Source organism: Pseudophryne corroboree, unplaced genomic scaffold (assembly GCF_028390025.1).
Source record: "Pseudophryne corroboree isolate aPseCor3 unplaced genomic scaffold, aPseCor3.hap2 scaffold_578, whole genome shotgun sequence".
NCBI classification, from domain to species: domain Eukaryota; kingdom Metazoa; phylum Chordata; class Amphibia; order Anura; family Myobatrachidae; genus Pseudophryne; species Pseudophryne corroboree.
The window spans coordinates 346,966-366,284 of record NW_026970177.1 but is presented as its reverse complement, the minus strand read 5'-3'; the positions used below and the strand labels follow the sequence as shown (position 1 = coordinate 366,284).

General features: G+C 41.2%; 5 non-coding genes across 5 annotated transcripts; all 5 read left to right on the top strand.

Annotated features, from left to right (window-relative positions):
• Positions 1-4,691: 4,691 nt before the first annotated feature.
• On the top strand, positions 4,692-4,854 carry LOC135034093 (U1 spliceosomal RNA). The gene has a single exon (XR_010229373.1). It is a non-coding gene; the product is annotated as a U1 spliceosomal RNA (small nuclear RNA).
• A 674-nt stretch (positions 4,855-5,528) lies between these two features.
• Positions 5,529-5,692, top strand: LOC135033960 (U1 spliceosomal RNA). Its single transcript, XR_010229269.1, has one exon. It is a non-coding gene; the product is annotated as a U1 spliceosomal RNA (small nuclear RNA).
• Positions 5,693-5,834: 142 nt separating this feature from the next.
• LOC135034073 (U1 spliceosomal RNA) lies at positions 5,835-5,997 on the top strand. The gene has a single exon (XR_010229362.1). It is a non-coding gene; the product is annotated as a U1 spliceosomal RNA (small nuclear RNA).
• A 674-nt stretch (positions 5,998-6,671) lies between these two features.
• LOC135034123 (U1 spliceosomal RNA) lies at positions 6,672-6,835 on the top strand. The gene has a single exon (XR_010229402.1). It is a non-coding gene; the product is annotated as a U1 spliceosomal RNA (small nuclear RNA).
• A 152-nt stretch (positions 6,836-6,987) lies between these two features.
• LOC135034024 (U1 spliceosomal RNA) lies at positions 6,988-7,150 on the top strand. Its single transcript, XR_010229331.1, has one exon. It is a non-coding gene; the product is annotated as a U1 spliceosomal RNA (small nuclear RNA).
• Positions 7,151-19,319: the final 12,169 nt, after the last annotated feature.

Below are 19,319 nucleotides of genomic sequence, written 5' to 3'. Positions count from 1 at the left end.
CAAAACAGGACCCATTGGAATGGAAAACATGTTTCACCCCTGTGGGGCTTGCTCACTTCCTGGGTCAGTGTGTGAAAAGCTAGGAGATTTATACCTCCTGATTAGGACTGTATCCAATGAAAAAGGAGGCTGGGTAATTGGTGTGAGTGGATGCTGTGAACAGCTGATATCTGCAGCCAGGGGAAGTGCTGGGACGGAAAGGAAACACTGAGGTCCGCGGCGCCATTTTGGAAGAGGGCAGTTAGCCCTTAGTTGTATGGCCATGGTTCTATAATGATGAAAATATAAATAAAATAAAAATAAATGAACGAAGAACAGACCTGGTGTGCAGTGTGCGATAGGTCTGCGACTGGACTGTATATGAAAATGGACCTGAAAAGAGGAGTCCATTGCTTGCGGCCACGTGATCGCAGCAGTCTGCAGTGACTGACATGGCCTGACCCTCTGCCCTGTCAGCATTCACCGGGCAGCGTACATATGGGCGATTAGTGCGCCTTCAGATATAATAGCTGTCAGCGGTGTTTTTAGGTCCAAAAGGACGGAACAAAAACCGCCATTTTGGAATGGGGCAGATATGCCTTCGCCGAGCGACCAATGGGATACCGTTAGTGGGCTGGTTCAATGCGACCGCCGGGCAAAGTGTATAAGTGATTAGTGCACCTGCTGAGATGATAGCTGTAGGCGGACTAGGGGGGAAAAAAACATTATCGACCATTTTAGAGTGGGGCAATTATGCCCTTGTATGCTATTAGGATATTATTGATAAGCAGATTGGATATGGCATAAGATGTGGTATATATGGGTATGTTGGGGATGTGGGATGTGAAGGGATGTGACTATGGAAGTAGATGGACGGTTGTGATTGGCGATGGTAGTGACATGGGATTGTTTAGGCTGCGATTTGGGACGTGAAGTAAAGGAACGGATAGACTGGTGATGTGTGCCATGGTGTGTGCATGATTTGGTTGGGGCAAGTGAGTTGACAGGTGGGATGGGCTGTGGAGCGAAGGAAAATGGATAGGTATATGGGGAGGGAAATGGGGGGGAAAAAAAGGGGGGGTATGTGTTTTGGTTGGTGGGTGGGGGTGGGGGGGTTTATTTTGGGGGGGGGTTTATTGTATAGGGGTTAGGGGGTGGGAGGGGTGTGTGTTAAGGGGGGTAGGAGGGTCTGTTTATTTTGTAGGGGGGGGGGTGTTTTAAGTAAGTTTTTATGGGGGGGGGAAAGAAGGGGGGGGGGAAGGTTGGGGAGTGGGGGAGTGAAAGTGGGAGGGAGGCGCTGGGTATTAATGGTGGGCTGGGTGGGTGGGTTGGAGTGTGGGGGAAAGGGGAATTAATTAGGGGGGATTTTTGGGGTGTTAAAGGGGGGGGAAAAAAGGGGGAGGAGAGGGAAGTGAGGTTAGGGGAATAGTGCGGGGGGCTAGTGGGATGAGGTGGTTAGAAATTGTGACAAATGAACATAAAAGCGGGTTAAAATTATTAAAATACCAAATTGTGGTAACTGATTACTAGATGTGTTGATGGGGTGTAGGTTTTACAAGAAAGCCCCATAATTGATATTCTCATTGAGTCCCAATGGTTTTAGGCTGCCCAGACGGAAAATCCATTCGCTTTCTCTTTTTAATAGTTCTTGAGTAATATCACCTCCACGGATGCCCAACTTAATAAGATCAAGACAAAAAACTTTCAGATCCTTGGTTGATCCTTTATGAGTGGAGTAGAAGTGTCTGGCGACTGAAGTAAGTTGTTTCATTCTGGTGATATCGTGTTGAGCATTCCTGATATTTCCCATGTGTTCTAAAATCCTCTCCTTCAATTTTCTGGTGGTCATGCCTATGTATTTGAGGTCACAGCTGCAGGTTAGACAATAAATTACTGTCTGTGAGTTGCAGTTAAAGAAATGTTGTATCTTGACCGATTGTCCATATCTATCAGTAACTGCATTGTTACGTAGAATATGTGGACATAATTTGCAGTGACCACAGGGGAAGGTACCAGTTGTCTGCGGTTTTTTGGAGGTGGAAGTCATGAAGTGACTGCGGACCACATGATCCTTGATATTTTTTGACCTGCGCCAGCTCATTTGAACTGGAGTATTGGCGTATGGTGCCAGGTCCGGATCTAATTGTAATACCGGTAGATGCTTGGATATGGCGTTTTGAAGCATTCGCCATTCTGGGCAAAAGGTGCCAATAAACCTGATGTTTTCTTCTTGTACGGGTTTTTCCTTGATTTTTCTGAAAATGAGATCTTCTCTTTTGATCGTCTTAGTGGCTGAATAGGCACGTTTGAGCGAACGTTTGCTGTAGCCTCTGGTCAGAAGACGATTGGTTAGTTCCCAGCTTTTCTTGTGAAATACCGAGTCTTCCGAGCAGTTCCTTCTTAGACGCAGGTACTCCCCCTTGGGAATGTTTTCAATTGTTGGGGGAAAATGTGAACTAGTTTGGTGGAGAAGGCTGTTGGTTGCCGTTTCTTTGCGGTATAGTTCAGTTGCCAAAAAACCTGTGTTGGATTTGTAGATATTGAGATCCAGAAAGGGGACCGTTTCTGAGCTGATGGTGTATGTGAGTACTATATTGAGATCATTAGTGTTGAGCAATTTGATGAATTCTGTTAGTAGTTCTTTGTTACCATCCCAAATGATGAAAATGTCGTCAATGTAGCGAAGCCACATGACGATGTGTGAGATGTATTTTTCATTGGCAGAATTGAAGACGGTACAATGTTCCCACCATCCAAGGAAAAGGTTGGCATAAGTGGGCGCACAAGCTGCGCCCATTGCTGTCCCTCTTATTTGTAGGTAAAATTGATCTTTGAAGACAAAGTAATTTTTGGCAAGAACAAAGTGAAGTAACTGTTGGAGAAAGTTGGAGAAATCACTTTCTCCTCCTTGATCAAGAAAAAATTTAACTGCTGTGAGGCCATGGTGATGGCTAATGCTCATGTATAGGGCCTCCACATCACACGTCACCAGCAAGAAATTATTTTCAAAATGTATATCATGAATTTTTCTTAGAAGGTCTGCTGTGTCTTGTAAGTATGATGGTAATGAGAGTACAAATTCTCGGAGATGTAGGTCAAGGAATCGACTGGGTTTTTCCAAAAGTCCTCCGTTACCTGACATAATTGGTCTGCCAGGGGGATGTTCTACGTCCTTATGTATTTTGGGTAATAGGTAGAATGTGGGTGTTTTTGGATTTTGAACTGTTAGGTATTTGAATTCTTGTTGTGTGATAGTACCTCTTGTTGCTGTGTCCTGAATCAGGTGGTTATAAGACTGAAGGAAATCCGAAGTGGGATTGCCCAAAAGCTTCTTATAACAAGTGGTATTGTCTAATTGGCGTCGAGCTTCCGTGATATACATTTGCTGTGGCCAAATGACAATATTGCCCCCCATGTCTGATGGTTTGATGATAACGTCCCTCCAGCTTTGAAGTTCTTGTAATGCCCTTCTCTCATGGAATTTGAGATTGGAGGGGAAACGATGTATGTTCTTCTTAGTCTGGGTATATATGTTATCAAATTCTTTGGAGACTAAGTTAAGAAAGACTCGAATTTCGGGGCTGTTCTGATCCGGAGGGAAAAAGGAGGACTTGGGTCTACATGTAGGTCTAGAGGTAGAGGCTTCATTATCTGCTGATTCCATGTGGAGATCTTCTAGAATGGTAAGGGCGTTGAGGTCCTCCAAGGATAAATCGGGATCAGGTGTATTGGCAAAATTTCTATTTTTTGAGAAAAATTTCTTCAGGAGGAGTTTTCTACCATAAAGTCGAAGGTCTTTTTCCCACATAAATCGGTCAAAAGATCGGGAAGGTGAGAAAGAGAGTCCCTTGGTAAGTATGGTCATATGATCTGAAGATAAGATTTTGTCAGATAAATTGATGACTTGTAATTGGCCTGTGGAGGCCAGATCTACCGTGTTGTCTTTCTCTGTCTCACAGGATATCTCGGGTTCCGGGGTATATCCCAATCTGAGTTTCTTGGGTTGTCTCTTCTGTCCCCCTCGCCTTGTCTTCCTCGTGATTTGAGGCGGCCTCTCCCTCTCTGGCCTCGTTCTAAAAAACGTGGGGAGAATTCTTCAGTGTCTTCTCGATCAAAGTTTTCACTAGCCGAGTCGCCGCTATTTGAGGATTCGAATTCTGATAGTGTGGGGTCCTCCCGTGTTTTTTTACTGTTGTTCCTGTTGTTAGGGGGTGGCGGGTTCCACCTGAAAACGTCTCCTTTGAAAAAGTCTCTCTTATCCCGCATAAACTTTCCTCGTTTACGGTCTACAATGTTGCGTTCATAGTTGTCGATCTCTTTTTTGAATTTTTCAAAGGCAGTCTGAAAATTTGAATCCTTTTCCCAAGTCTCCAGGGTCTTTCCCAAATCTGCAATTTCTTTTTCCACCTGATCAATTACTAGAGTGTCGTGTTTTATTAGTATGTGTAATAATTCGTTAGAACATTTCAGAAGGGCTGTTTCCCATTCTGTTTTTAAATTGTCCGTCGCGAGCGGAAAAGAGGGGAAGATCTTGGGTCTTAGGCCTCTTGGTGCAATTTTATGTTTTACATAATTTTCTAGAGTGGTTACATCCCACGATAGGCGAACTCTTCTCTGTAAGTTCTTCTGTAATTTGGAAAAACTTGTTTTCCAATCACTGCTTAAAGAGGTTGGTTCCGATGTCTCAGAAAATGGATCACCAAAATTGTCCAGGTTGTACCTGCCAGGTGAGATACTATGATCATGAAGGTGCTTCTCCCAGGGCAAGGCTCACCCATTGTACTCTGGGTGTGCTGCTCCTGCGATTTCCCCAAATGTGGGAAACTTGACTGCATAATTTGTGTTTCCCCTGGTCGGCTCTCGTATAATTCAGATCTCTTTGTCTCAGGTCTCTCTCCAGCCTAGTTTGCTGTCTGTTTCCACTTCTCTTTTCTTCAGCCGCTCCCTTCTATACCCTTGTGCACTATCCTGACTTCTCCTCCCGTCTGCTTACTTTGTGCCTTCCAATGCACAATGCAAACTACAGGTAGTGCTGCAGGGCCCACACCCTTTTACTTGCCTTACAGAGCAGCTCTGGAGCTGTTACAGTGCCAAGCTGCTGCAAGAAATCAGCTTGAATGCTTCAGGGGCTGGGGCATAGCCAACATGAGCCCCACACCGAAGGAGGGTGGAGGTGTTTAATGCAAACTAGGGGTCAGACAAGCGCCGCAAAAGGCCACCATGCCCTGCACGCCCCTTTTCTGTTTTCATATGCAGACGAGGGTTGAAGCCAACTTTGACCCACTGCTTGGATGACATCACCATATGCAAATCCATCTGCGGCAGGCCTTCCCCCAGGAATGCTTGCACTAGTTGTTGCATTTGGTTTGTTGTTTGGGGGTGCTTCAGTATTAGGCAGCCTTCTGCCCTCCCATGTTCATCTGAAAATATGTGTTCTCCCTGCAGTTGTTGTCCCCAGATGAGAGTTCCCTTGTGCTGCCTCAGTTGAATCTCCTTAACTTGACAGAGATGTGCCTGAGCAGCGGCCCTCCCCAGCTCTATCCCAAATCATACTTATTTTGCATAGGAGATACCATGGTCATGAAGATTATTCTCCCAGGGTGAGGTTCATTCATTGCATTCTGGGTATGCTGACCCCTGTGATTTCCCCAAATGTGGGAAACTCGACTGCTTTATTTGTGGTAGTGGGGGACTGTGTTTGTGTTTTCCTCTGGTCAGCTCTGGTAAAAGTCAGATTTCTTTGTTTCAGAGCCTTGTTCTTCTTTTGAGAGTTCCCTTGTGCTGCCTCAGTTGGATCTCCTTCACTTGACAGGGGGGTGCCCGAGCAGAGACCCTCCCCAGCTCTAGCCCAACTCCTACTTACCTGCCAGGTGAGATACTATGATCATGAAGGTGCTTCTCCCAGGGCAAGGCTCACCCATTGCACTCTCGGTGTGCTGCCCCTGCGATTTCCCCAAATGTGGGAAACTTGACTGCATAATTTGTGTTTCCCCTGGTCGGCTCTCGTATAATTCAGATCTCTTTGTCTCAGGTCTCTCTCCAGCCTAGTTTGCTGTCTGTTTCCACTTCTCTTTTCTTCAGCCGCTCCCTTCTATACCCTTGTGCACTATCCTGACTTCTCCTCCCGTCTGCTTACTTTGTGCCTTCCAATGCACAATGCAAACTACAGGTAGTGCTGCAGGGCCCACACCCTTTTACTTGCCTTACAGAGCAGCTCTGGAGCTGTTACAGTGCCCAGCTGCTGCAAGAAATCTGCTTGAATGCTTCAGGGGATGGGGCATGGCCAACATGAGCCCCACACCAAAGGAGGGTGGAGGTGTTTAATGCGAACTAGGGGTCATCCAAGCACCGCAAAAGGCCGCCATGCCCTGCACGCCCCTTTTCTCTTTTCATATGCAGATGAGGGTTGAAGCCAACTTTGACCCACTGCTTGGATGACATCACCGTATGCAAATCCGTCTTCTGCAGAACTTCCCCCAGGAATGCTTGCACTAGTTGTTGCATTTGGTTTGTTGTTTGGGGGTGCTTCAGTATTAGGCAGCCTTCTGCCCTCCCATGTTCATCTGAAAATATGTGTTCTCCCTGCAGTTGTTGTCCCCAGATGAGAGTTCCCTTGTGCTGCCTCAGTTGAATCTCCTTTACTTGACAGAGATGTGCATGAGCAGCGGCCCTCCCCAGCCCTATTCCAAATCATACTTATTTTGCATAGGAGATACCATGGTCATGAAGATTGTTCTCCCAGGGTGAGGTTCATTCATTGCATTTTGGGTATGCTGACCCCTGTGATTTCCCCAAATGTGGGAAACTCAACTGCATTATTTGTGGTAGTGGGGGACTGTGTTTGTGCTTTCCTCTGGTCAGCTCTGGTAAAAGTCAGATTTCTTTGTCTCAGATTTTCCTATTGCCTTGTTCTTCTTTCGAGAGTTCCCTTGTGCTGCCTCAGTTGGATCTCCTTCACTTTACAGGGGGGTACCCGAGCAGCGACCCTCCCCAGCTCTAGCCCAACTCCTACTTACCTGCCAGGTGAGATACTATGATCATGAAGGTGCTTCTCCCAGGGCAAGGCTCACCCATTGCACTCTGGGTGTGCTGCTCCTGCGATTTCCCCAAATGTGGGAAACTTGACTGCATAATTTGTGTTTCCCCTGGTCGGCTCTCGTATAATTCAGATCTCTTTGTCTCAGGTCTCTATCCAGCCTAGTTTGCTGTCTGTTTCCACTTCTCTTTTCTTGAGCCGCTCCCTTCTATGCCCTTGCGCACTATCCTGACTTCTCCTCCTGTCTGCTTACTTTGTGCCTTCCAATGCACAATGCGAACTACAGGTAGTGCTGCAGGGCCCACACCCTTTTACTTGCCTTACAGAGCAGCTCTGGAGCTGTTACAGTGCCCAGCTGCTGCAAGAAATCAGCTTGAATGCTTCAGGGGCTGGGGCATAGAATGAAAATTTTAAAGCCTCCTGTTAGTGCTTCATCTACACGTTATAGCCCTGAATTTTCCAATGCCTATCTCTTTGCAAAAGAGAGATATCGGCAAGGAAAAGTGTATTGTACTTTTGCATTTTTCTCCCAAACGAAAGACACTAGAATGAAAATTTTAAAGCCTCCTGTTAGTGCTTCATCTACACGTTATAGCCCTGCATTTTCCAATGCCTATCTCTTTGCAAAAGAGAGATATCGGCAAGGAAAAGCTGCATTGTACTTTTGCATTTTTCTCCCAAACGAAAGACACTAGAATGAAAATTTTAAAGCCTCCTGTTAGTGCTTCATCTACACGTTATAGCCCTGAATTTTCCAATGCCTATCTCTTTGCAAAAGAGAGATATCGGCAAGGAAAAGCTGTATTGTGCCTTTGCATTTTTCTCCCAAACGAAAGACACTAGAATGAAAATGTTAAAGCCTACTGTTAGTGCTTCATCTACACGTTATAGCCCTGAATTTTCCAATGCCTAGCTCTTTGCAAAAGAGAGATATCGGCAAGGAAAAGCTGTATTGTACCTTTGCATTTTTCTCCCAAACGAAAGACACTAGAATGAAAATTTTAAAGCCTCCTGTTAGTGCTTCATCTACACGTTATAGCCCTGAATTTTCCAATGCCTATCTCTTTGCAAAAGAGAGATATCGGCAAGGAAAAGCTGTATTGTACCTTTGCATTTTTCTCCCAAACGAAGGACAATAGAATGAAAATTTTAAAGCCTCCTATTAGTGCTTCATCTACACGTTATAGCCCTGAATTTTCCAATGCCTATCTCTTTGCAAAAGAGAGATATCGGCAAGGAAAAACTGTATTGTACCTTTGCATTTTTCTCCCAAACGAAAGACACTAGAATGAAAATTTTAAAGCCTCCTGTTAGTGCTTCATCTACACGTTATAGCCCTGAATTTTCCAATGCCTATCTCTTTGCAAAAGAGAGATATCGGCAAGGAAAAGCTGTATTGTACCTTTGCATTTTTCTCCCAAACGAAGGACACTAGAATGAAGATTTAAAAGCCTCCTGTTAGTGCTTCATCTACACGGTATAGCCCTGAATTTTCCAATGCCTAGCTCTTTGCAAAAGAGAGATATTGGCAAGGAAAAGCTGTATTGTACCTTTGCATTTTTCTCCCAAACGAAGGACACTAGAATGAAAATTTTAAAGCCTCCTGTTAGTGCTTCATCTACACGTTATAGCCCTGAATTTTCCAATGCCTATCTCTTTGCAAAAGAGAGATATCGGCAAGGAAAAACTGTATTATACCTTTGCATTTTTCTCCCAAACGAAAGACACTAGAATGAAAATTTTAAAGCCTCCTGTTAGTGCTTCATCTACACGTTATAGCCCTGAATTTTCCAATGCCTATCTCTTTGCAAAAGAGAGATATCGGCAAGGAAATGCTGTATTGTACCTTTGCATTTTTCTCCCAAACGAAAGACACTAGAATGAAAATTTTAAAGCCTTCTGTTAGTGCTTCATCTACACGTTATAGCCCTGCATTTTCCAATGCCTATCTCTTTGCAAAAGAGAGATATCGGCAAGGAAAAGCTGCATTGTACTTTTGCATTTTTCTCCCAAACGAAAGACACTAGAATGAAAATTTTAAAGCCTCCTGTTAGTGCTTCATCTACACGTAATAGCCCTGAATTTTCCAATGCCTATCTCTTTGCAAAAGAGAGATATCGGCAAGGAAATGCTGTATTGTACCTTTGCATTTTTCTCCCAAACGAAAGACACTAGAATGAAAATTTTAAAGCCTCCTGTTAGTGCTTCATCTACACGTTATAGCCCTGCATTTTCCAATGCCTATCTCTTTGCAAAAGAGAGATATCGGCAAGGTAAAGCTGCATTGTACTTTTGCATTTTTCTCCCAAACGAAAGACACTAGAATGACAATTTTAAAGCCTCCTGTTAGTGCTTCATCTACACGTTATAGCCCTGCATTTTCCAATGCCTATCTCTTTGCAAAAGAGAGATATCGGCAAGGAAAAGCTGCATTGTACTTTTGCATTTTTCTCCCAAACGAAGGACACTAGAATGAAGATTTAAAAGCCTCCTGTTAGTGCTTCATCTACACGGTATAGCCCTGAATTTTCCAATGCCTAGCTCTTTGCAAAAGAGAGATATTGGCAAGGAAAAGCTGTATTGTACCTTTGCATTTTTCTCCCAAACGAAGGACACTAGAATGAAAATTTTAAAGCCTCCTGTTAGTGCTTCATCTACACGTTATAGCCCTGAATTTTCCAATGCCTATCTCTTTGCAAAAGAGAGATATCGGCAAGGAAAAACTGTATTATACCTTTGCATTTTTCTCCCAAACGAAAGACACTAGAATGAAAATTTTAAAGCCTCCTGTTAGTGCTTCATCTACACGTTATAGCCCTGAATTTTCCAATGCCTATCTCTTTGCAAAAGAGAGATATCGGCAAGGAAATGCTGTATTGTACCTTTGCATTTTTCTCCCAAACGAAAGACACTAGAATGAAAATTTTAAAGCCTTCTGTTAGTGCTTCATCTACACGTTATAGCCCTGCATTTTCCAATGCCTATCTCTTTGCAAAAGAGAGATATCGGCAAGGAAAAGCTGCATTGTACTTTTGCATTTTTCTCCCAAACGAAAGACACTAGAATGAAAATTTTAAAGCCTCCTGTTAGTGCTTCATCTACACGTAATAGCCCTGAATTTTCCAATGCCTATCTCTTTGCAAAAGAGAGATATCGGCAAGGAAATGCTGTATTGTACCTTTGCATTTTTCTCCCAAACGAAAGACACTAGAATGAAAATTTTAAAGCCTCCTGTTAGTGCTTCATCTACACGTTATAGCCCTGCATTTTCCAATGCCTATCTCTTTGCAAAAGAGAGATATCGGCAAGGTAAAGCTGCATTGTACTTTTGCATTTTTCTCCCAAACGAAAGACACTAGAATGACAATTTTAAAGCCTCCTGTTAGTGCTTCATCTACACGTTATAGCCCTGCATTTTCCAATGCCTATCTCTTTGCAAAAGAGAGATATCGGCAAGGAAAAGCTGCATTGTACTTTTGCATTTTTCTCCCAAACGAAAGACACTAGAATGAAAATTTTAAAGCCTCCTGTTAGTGCTTCATCTACACGTTATAGCCCTGAATTTTCCAATGCCTATCTCTTTGCAAAAGAGAGATATCGGCAAGGAAAAGCTGTATTGTACCTTTGCATTTTTCTCCCAAACGAAAGACACTAGAATGAAAATTTTAAAGCCTCCTGTTAGTGCTTCATCTACACGTTATAGCCCTGAATTTTCCAATGCCTAGCTCTTTGCAAAAGAGAGATATCGGCAAGGAAAAACTGTATTGTACCTTTGCATTTTTCTCCCAAACGAAAGACACTAGAATGAAAATTTTAAAGCCTCCTGTTAGTGCTTCATCTACACGTTATAGCCCTGAATTTTCCAATGCCTATCTCTTTGCAAAAGAGAGATATCGGCAAGGAAAAGCTGTATTGTACCTTTGCATTTTTCTCCCAAACGAAGGACACTAGAATGAAAATTTTAAAGCCTCCTATTAGTGCTTCATCTACACGTTATAGCCCTGAATTTTCCAATGCCTATCTCTTTGCAAAAGAGAGATATCGGCAAGGAAAAGTGTATTGTACTTTTGCATTTTTCTCCCAAACGAAAGACACTAGAATGAAAATTTTAAAGCCTCCTGTTAGTGCTTCATCTACACGTTATAGCCCTGAATTTTCCAATGCCTATCTCTTTGCAAAAGAGAGATATCGGCAAGGAAAAGCTGTATTGTACCTTTGCATTTTTCTCCCAAACGAAGGACACTAGAATGAAGATTTAAAAGCCTCCTGTTAGTGCTTCATCTACACGGTATAGCCCTGAATTTTCCAATGCATAGCTCTTTGCAAAAGAGAGATATTGGCAAGGAAAAGCTGTATTGTACCTTTGCATTTTTCTCCCAAACGAAGGACACTAGAATGAAAATTTTAAAGCCTCCTGTTAGTGCTTCATCTACACGTTATAGCCCTGAATTTTCCAATGCCTATCTCTTTGCAAAAGAGAGATATCGGCAAGGAAAAACTGTATTGTACCTTTGCATTTTTCTCCCAAACGAAAGACACTAGAATGACAATTTTAAAGCCTCCTGTTAGTGCTTCATCTACACGTTATAGCCCTGAATTTTCCAATGCCTATCTCTTTGCAAAAGAGAGATATCGGCAAGGAAATGCTGTATTGTACCTTTGCATTTTTCTCCCAAACGAAAGACACTAGAATGAAAATTTTAAAGCCTCCTGTTAGTGCTTCATCTACACGTTATAGCCCTGCATTTTCCAATGCCTATCTCTTTGCAAAAGAGAGATATCGGCAAGGAAAAGCTGCATTGTACTTTTGCATTTTTCTCCCAAACGAAAGACACTAGAATGAAAATTTTAAAGCCTCCTGTTAGTGCTTCATCTACACGTAATAGCCCTGAATTTTCCAATGCCTATCTCTTTGCAAAAGAGAGATATCGGCAAGGAAATGCTGTATTGTACCTTTGCATTTTTCTCCCAAACGAAAGACACTAGAATGAAAATTTTAAAGCCTCCTGTTAGTGCTTCATCTACACGTTATAGCCCTGCATTTTCCAATGCCTATCTCTTTGCAAAAGAGAGATATCGGCAAGGAAAAGCTGCATTGTACTTTTGCATTTTTCTCCAAAACGAAAGACACTAGAATGAAAATTTTAAAGCCTCCTGTTAGTGCTTCATCTAACGTAATAGCCCTGAATTTTCCAATGCCTATCTCTTTGCAAAAGAGAGATATCGGCAAGGAAATGCTGTATTGTACCTTTGCATTTTTCTCCCAAACGAAAGACACTAGAATGAAAATTTTAAAGCCTCCTGTTAGTGCTTCATCTACACGTTATAGCCCTGAATTTTCCAATGCCTAGCTCTTTGCAAAAGAGAGATATCGGCAAGGAAAAGCTGTATTGTACCTTTGCATTTTTCTCCCAAACGAAAGACACTAGAATGAAAATGTTAAAGCCTACTGTTAGTGCTTCATCTACACGTTATAGCCCTGAATTTTCCAATGCCTAGCTCTTTGCAAAAGAGAGATATCGGCAAGGAAAAGCTGTATTGTACCTTTGCATTTTTCTCCCAAACGAAAGACACTAGAATGAAAATTTTAAAGCCTCCTGTTAGTGCTTCATCTACACGTTATAGCCCTGCATTTTCCAATGCCTATCTCTTTGCAAAAGAGAGATATCGGCAAGGAAAAGCTGCATTGTACTTTTGCATTTTTCTCCCAAACGAAAGACACTAGAATGAAAATTTTAAAGCCTCCTGTTAGTGCTTCATCTACACGTAATAGCCCTGAATTTTCCAATGCCTATCTCTTTGCAAAAGAGAGATATCGGCAAGGAAATGCTGTATTGTACCTTTGCATTTTTCTCCCAAACGAAAGACACTAGAATGAAAATTTTAAAGCCTCCTGTCAGTGCTTCATCTACACGTTATAGCCCTGAATTTTCCAATGCCTAGCTCTTTGCAAAAGAGAGATATCGGCAAGGAAAAGCTGTATTGTACCTTTGCATTTTTCTCCCAAACGAAAGACACTAGAATGAAAATGTTAAAGCCTACTGTTAGTGCTTCATCTACACGTTATAGCCCTGAATTTTCCAATGCCTAGCTCTTTGCAAAAGAGAGATATCGGCAAGGAAAAGCTGTATTGTACCTTTGCATTTTTCTCCCAAACGAAAGACACTAGAATGAAAATTTTAAAGCCTCCTGTTAGTGCTTCATCTACACGTTATAGCCCTGCATTTTCCAATGCCTATCTCTTTGCAAAAGAGAGATATCGGCAAGGAAAAGCTGCATTGTACTTTTGCATTTTTCTCCCAAACGAAAGACACTAGAATGAAAATTTTAAAGCCTCCTGTTAGTGCTTCATCTACACGTAATAGCCCTGAATTTTCCAATGCCTATCTCTTTGCAAAAGAGAGATATCGGCAAGGAAATGCTGTATTGTACCTTTGCATTTTTCTCCCAAACGAAAGACACTAGAATGAAAATTTTAAAGCCTCCTGTCAGTGCTTCATCTACACGTTATAGCCCTGAATTTTCCAATGCCTAGCTCTTTGCAAAAGAGAGATATCGGCAAGGAAAAGCTGTATTGTACCTTTGCATTTTTCTCCCAAACGAAAGACACTAGAATGAAAATGTTAAAGCCTACTGTTAGTGCTTCATCTACACGTTATAGCCCTGAATTTTCCAATGCCTAGCTCTTTGCAAAAGAGAGATATCGGCAAGGAAAAGCTGTATTGTACCTTTGCATTTTTCTCCCAAACGAAAGACACTAGAATGAAAATTTTAAAGCCTCCTGTTAGTGCTTCATCTACACGTTATAGCCCTGAATTTTCCAATGCCTAGCTCTTTGCAAAAGAGAGATATCGGCAAGGAAAAGCTGTATTGTACCTTTGCATTTTTCTCCCAAACGAAGGACACTAGAATGAAAATTTTAAAGCCTCCTATTAGTGCTTCATCTACACGTTATAGCCCTGAATTTTCCAATGCCTATCTCTTTGCAAAAGAGAGATATCGGCAAGGAAAAACTGTATTGTACCTTTGCATTTTTCTCCCAAACGAAAGACACTAGAATGAAAATTTTAAAGCCTACTGTTAGTGCTTCATCTACACGTTATAGCCCTGAATTTTCCAATGCCTAGCTCTTTGCAAAAGAGAGATATCGGCAAGGAAAAGCTGTATTGTACCTTTGCATTTTTCTCCCAAACGAAAGACACTAGAATGAAAATTTTAAAGCCTCCTGTTAGTGCTTCATCTACACGTTATAGCCCTGAATTTTCCAATGCCTATCTCTTTGCAAAAGAGAGATATCGGCAAGGAAAAGCTGTATTGTACCTTTGCATTTTTCTCCCAAACGAAGGACACTAGAATGAAAATTTTAAAGCCTCCTATTAGTGCTTCATCTACACGTTATAGCCCTGAATGTTCCAATGCCTATCTCTTTGCAAAAGAGAGATATCAGCAAGGAAAAGTGTATTGTACTTTTGCATTTTTCTCCCAAACGAAAGACACTAGAATGAGAATTTTAAAGCCTCCTGTTAGTGCTTCATCTACACGTTATAGCCCTGCATTTTCCAATGCCTATCTCTTTGCAAAAGAGAGATATCGGCAAGGAAAAGCTGCATTGTACTTTTGCATTTTTCTCCCAAACGAAAGACACTAGAATGAAAATTTTAAAGCCTCCTGTTAGTGCTTCATCTACACGTTATAGCCCTGAATTTTCCAATGCCTATCTCTTTGCAAAAGAGAGATATCGGCAAGGAAAAGCTGTATTGTACCTTTGCATTTTTCTCCCAAACGAAAGACACTAGAATGAAAATGTTAAAGCCTACTGTTAGTGCTTCATCTACACGTTATAGCCCTGAATTTTCCAATGCCTAGCTCTTTGCAAAAGAGAGATATCGGCAAGGAAAAGCTGTATTGTACCTTTGCATTTTTCTCCCAAATGAAAGACACTAGAATGAAAATTTTAAAGCCTCCTGTTAGTGCTTCATCTACACGTTATAGTCCTGAATTTTCCAATGCCTATCTCTTTGCAAAAGAGAGATATCGGCAAGGAAAAGCTGTATTGTACCTTTGCATTTTTCTCCCAAACGAAGGACACTAGAATGAAAATTTTAAAGCCTCCTATTAGTGCTTCATCTACACGTTATAGCCCTGAATTTTCCAATGCCTATCTCTTTGCAAAAGAGAGATATCGGCAAGGAAAAACTGTATTGTACCTTTGCATTTTTCTCCCAAACGAAAGACACTAGAATGAAAATTTTAAAGCCTACTGTTAGTGCTTCATCTACACGTTATAGCCCTGAATTTTCCAATGCCTAGCTCTTTGCAAAAGAGAGATATCGGCAAGGAAAAGCTGTATTGTACCTTTGCATTTTTCTCCCAAACGAAAGACACTAGAATGAAAATTTTAAAGCCTCCTGTTAGTGCTTCATCTACACGTTATAGCCCTGAATTTTCCAATGCCTATCTCTTTGCAAAAGAGAGATATCGGCAAGGAAAAGCTGTATTGTACCTTTGCATTTTTCTCCCAAACGAAGGACACTAGAATGAAAATTTTAAAGCCTCCTATTAGTGCTTCATCTACACGTTATAGCCCTGAATGTTCCAATGCCTATCTCTTTGCAAAAGAGAGATATCAGCAAGGAAAAGTGTATTGTACTTTTGCATTTTTCTCCCAAACGAAAGACACTAGAATGAGAATTTTAAAGCCTCCTGTTAGTGCTTCATCTACACGTTATAGCCCTGCATTTTCCAATGCCTATCTCTTTGCAAAAGAGAGATATCGGCAAGGAAAAGCTGCATTGTACTTTTGCATTTTTCTCCCAAACGAAAGACACTAGAATGAAAATTTTAAAGCCTCCTGTTAGTGCTTCATCTACACGTTATAGCCCTGAATTTTCCAATGCCTATCTCTTTGCAAAAGAGAGATATCGGCAAGGAAAAGCTGTATTGTACCTTTGCATTTTTCTCCCAAACGAAAGACACTAGAATGAAAATGTTAAAGCCTACTGTTAGTGCTTCATCTACACGTTATAGCCCTGAATTTTCCAATGCCTAGCTCTTTGCAAAAGAGAGATATCGGCAAGGAAAAGCTGTATTGTACCTTTGCATTTTTCTCCCAAATGAAAGACACTAGAATGAAAATTTTAAAGCCTCCTGTTAGTGCTTCATCTACACGTTATAGTCCTGAATTTTCCAATGCCTATCTCTTTGCAAAAGAGAGATATCGGCAAGGAAAAGCTGTATTGTACCTTTGCATTTTTCTCCCAAACGAAGGACACTAGAATGAAAATTTTAAAGCCTCCTATTAGTGCTTCATCTACACGTTATAGCCCTGAATTTTCCAATGCCTATCTCTTTGCAAAAGAGAGATATCGGCAAGGAAATACTGTATTGTACCTTTGCATTTTTCTCCCAAACGAAAGACACTAGAATGAAAATTTTAAAGCCTCCTGTTAGTGCTTCATCTACACGTTATAGCCCTGAATTTTCCAATGCCTGTCTCTTTGCAAAAGAGAGATATCGGCAAGGAAAAGCTGTATTGTACCTTTGCATTTTTCTCCCAAACGAAAGACACTAGAATGAAAATTTTAAAGCCTACTGTTAGTGCTTCATCTACACGTTATAGCCCTGCATTTTCCAATGCCTATCTCTTTGCAAAAGAGAGATATCGGCAAGGAAAAGTGTATTGTACTTTTGCATTTTTCTCCCAAACGAAAGACACTAGAATGAAAATTTTTAAGCCTCCTGTTAGTGCTTCATCTACACGTTATAGCCCTGCATTTTCCAATGCCTATCTCTTTGCAAAAGAGAGATATCGGCAAGGAAAAGCTGCATTGTACTTTTGCATTTTTCTCCCAAACGAAAGACACTAGAATGAAAATTTTAAAGCCTCCTGTTAGTGCTTCATCTACACGTTATAGCCCTGAATTTTCCAATGCCTATCTCTTTGCAAAAGAGAGATATCGGCAAGGAAAAGCTGTATTGTACCTTTGCATTTTTCTCCCAAACGAAAGACACTAGAATGAAAATGTTAAAGCCTACTGTTAGTGCTTCATCTACACGTTATAGCCCTGCATTTTCCAATGCCTAGCTCTTTGCAAAAGAGAGATATCGGCAAGGAAAAGCTGTATTGTACCTTTGCATTTTTCTCCCAAATGAAAGACACTAGAATGAACATTTTAAAGCCTCCTGTTAGTGCTTCATCTACACGTTATAGTCCTGAATTTTCCAATGCCTATCTCTTTGCAAAAGAGAGATATCGGCAAGGAAAAGCTGTATTGTACCTTTGCATTTTTCTCCCAAACGAAGGACACTAGAATGAAAATTTTAAAGCCTCCTATTAGTGCTTCATCTACACGTTATAGCCCTGAATTTTCCAATGCCTATCTCTTTGCAAAAGAGAGATATCGGCAAGGAAATACTGTATTGTACCTTTGCATTTTTCTCCCAAACGAAAGACACTAGAATGAAAATTTTAAAGCCTCCTGTTAGTGCTTCATCTACACGTTATAGCCCTGAATTTTCCAATGCCTGTCTCTTTGCAAAAGAGAGATATCGGCAAGGAAAAGCTGTATTGTACCTTTGCATTTTTCTCCCAAACGAAAGACACTAGAATGAAAATTTTAAAGCCTACTGTTAGTGCTTCATCTACACGTTATAGCCCTGAATTTTCCAATGCCTAGCTCTTTGCAAAAGAGAGATATCGGCAAGGAAAAGCTGTATTGTACCTTTGCATTTTTCTCCCAAACGAAGGACACTAGAATGAAAATTTTAAAGCCTCCTGTTAGTGCTTCATCTACACGTAATAGCCCTGAATTTTCCAATGCCTATCTCTTTGCAAAAGAGAGATATCGGCAAGGAAATGCTTTTGCATTTTTCTCCCAAACGAAAGACACTAGAATGAAAATTTTAAAGCCTCCTGTTAGTGCTTCATCTACACGTTATAGCCCTGCATTTTCCAATGCCTATCTCTTTGCAAAAGAGAGATATCGGCAAGGAAAAGCTGCATTGTACTTTTGCATATTTCTCCCAAACGAAAGACACTAGAATGAAAATTTTAAAGCCTCCTGTTAGTGCTTCATCTACACGTTATATCCCTGAAGTTTCCAATGCCTATCTCTTTGCAAAAGAGAGATATCGGCAAGGAAAAGCTGTATTGTACCTTTGCATTTTTCTCCCAAACGAAAGACACTAGAATGAAAATTTTAAAGCCTCCTGTTAGTGCTTCATCTACACGTTATAGCCCTGAATTTTCCAATGCCTATCTCTTTGCAAAAGAGAGATATCGGCAAGGAAAAGCTGCATTGTACTTTTGCATTTTTCTCCCAAACGAAAGACACTAGAATGAAAATTTTAAAGCCTCCTGTTAGTGCTTCATCTACACGTTATAGCCCTGCATTTTCCAATGCCTATCTCTTTGCAAAAGAGAGATATCAGCAAGGAAAAGCTGCATTGTACTTTTGCATTTTTCTCCCAAACGAAAGACACTAGAATGAAAATTTTAAAGCCTCCTGTTAGTGCTTCATCTACACGTAATAGCCCTGAATTTTCCAATGCCTATCTCTTTGCAAAAGAGAGATATCGGCAAGGAAATGCTGTATTGTACCTTTGCATTTTTCTCCCAAACGAAAGACACTAGAATGAAAATTTTAAAGCCTCCTGTTAGTGCTTCATCTACACGTTATAGCCCTGCATTTTCCAATGCCTATCTCTTTGCAAAAGAGAGATATCGGCAAGGAAAAGCTGTATTGTACCTTTGCATTTTTCTCCCAAACGAAGGACACTAGAATGAAAATTTTAAAGCCTCCTATTAGTGCTTCATCTACACGTTATAGCCCTGAATTTTCCAATGCCTATCTCTTTGCAAAAGAGAGATATCGGCAAGGAAATACTGTATTGTACCTTTGCATTTTTCTCCCAAACGAAAGACACTAGAATGAAAATTTTAAAGCCTCCTGTTAGTGCTTCATCTACACGTTATAGCCCTGAATTTTCCAATGCCTGTCTCTTTGCAAAAGAGAGATATCGGCAAGGAAAAGCTGTATTGTACCTTTGCATTTTTCTCCCAAACGAAAGACACTAGAATGAAAATTTTAAAGCCTACTGTTAGTGCTTCATCTACACGTTATAGCCCTGCATTTTCCAATGCCTATCTCTTTGCAAAAGAGAGATATCGGCAAGGAAAAGCTGCATTGTACTTTTGCATTTTTCTCCCAAACGAAAGACACTAGAATGAAAATTTTTAAGCCTCCTGTTAGTGCTTCATCTACACGTTATAGCCCTGCATTTTCCAATGCCTATCTCTTTGCAA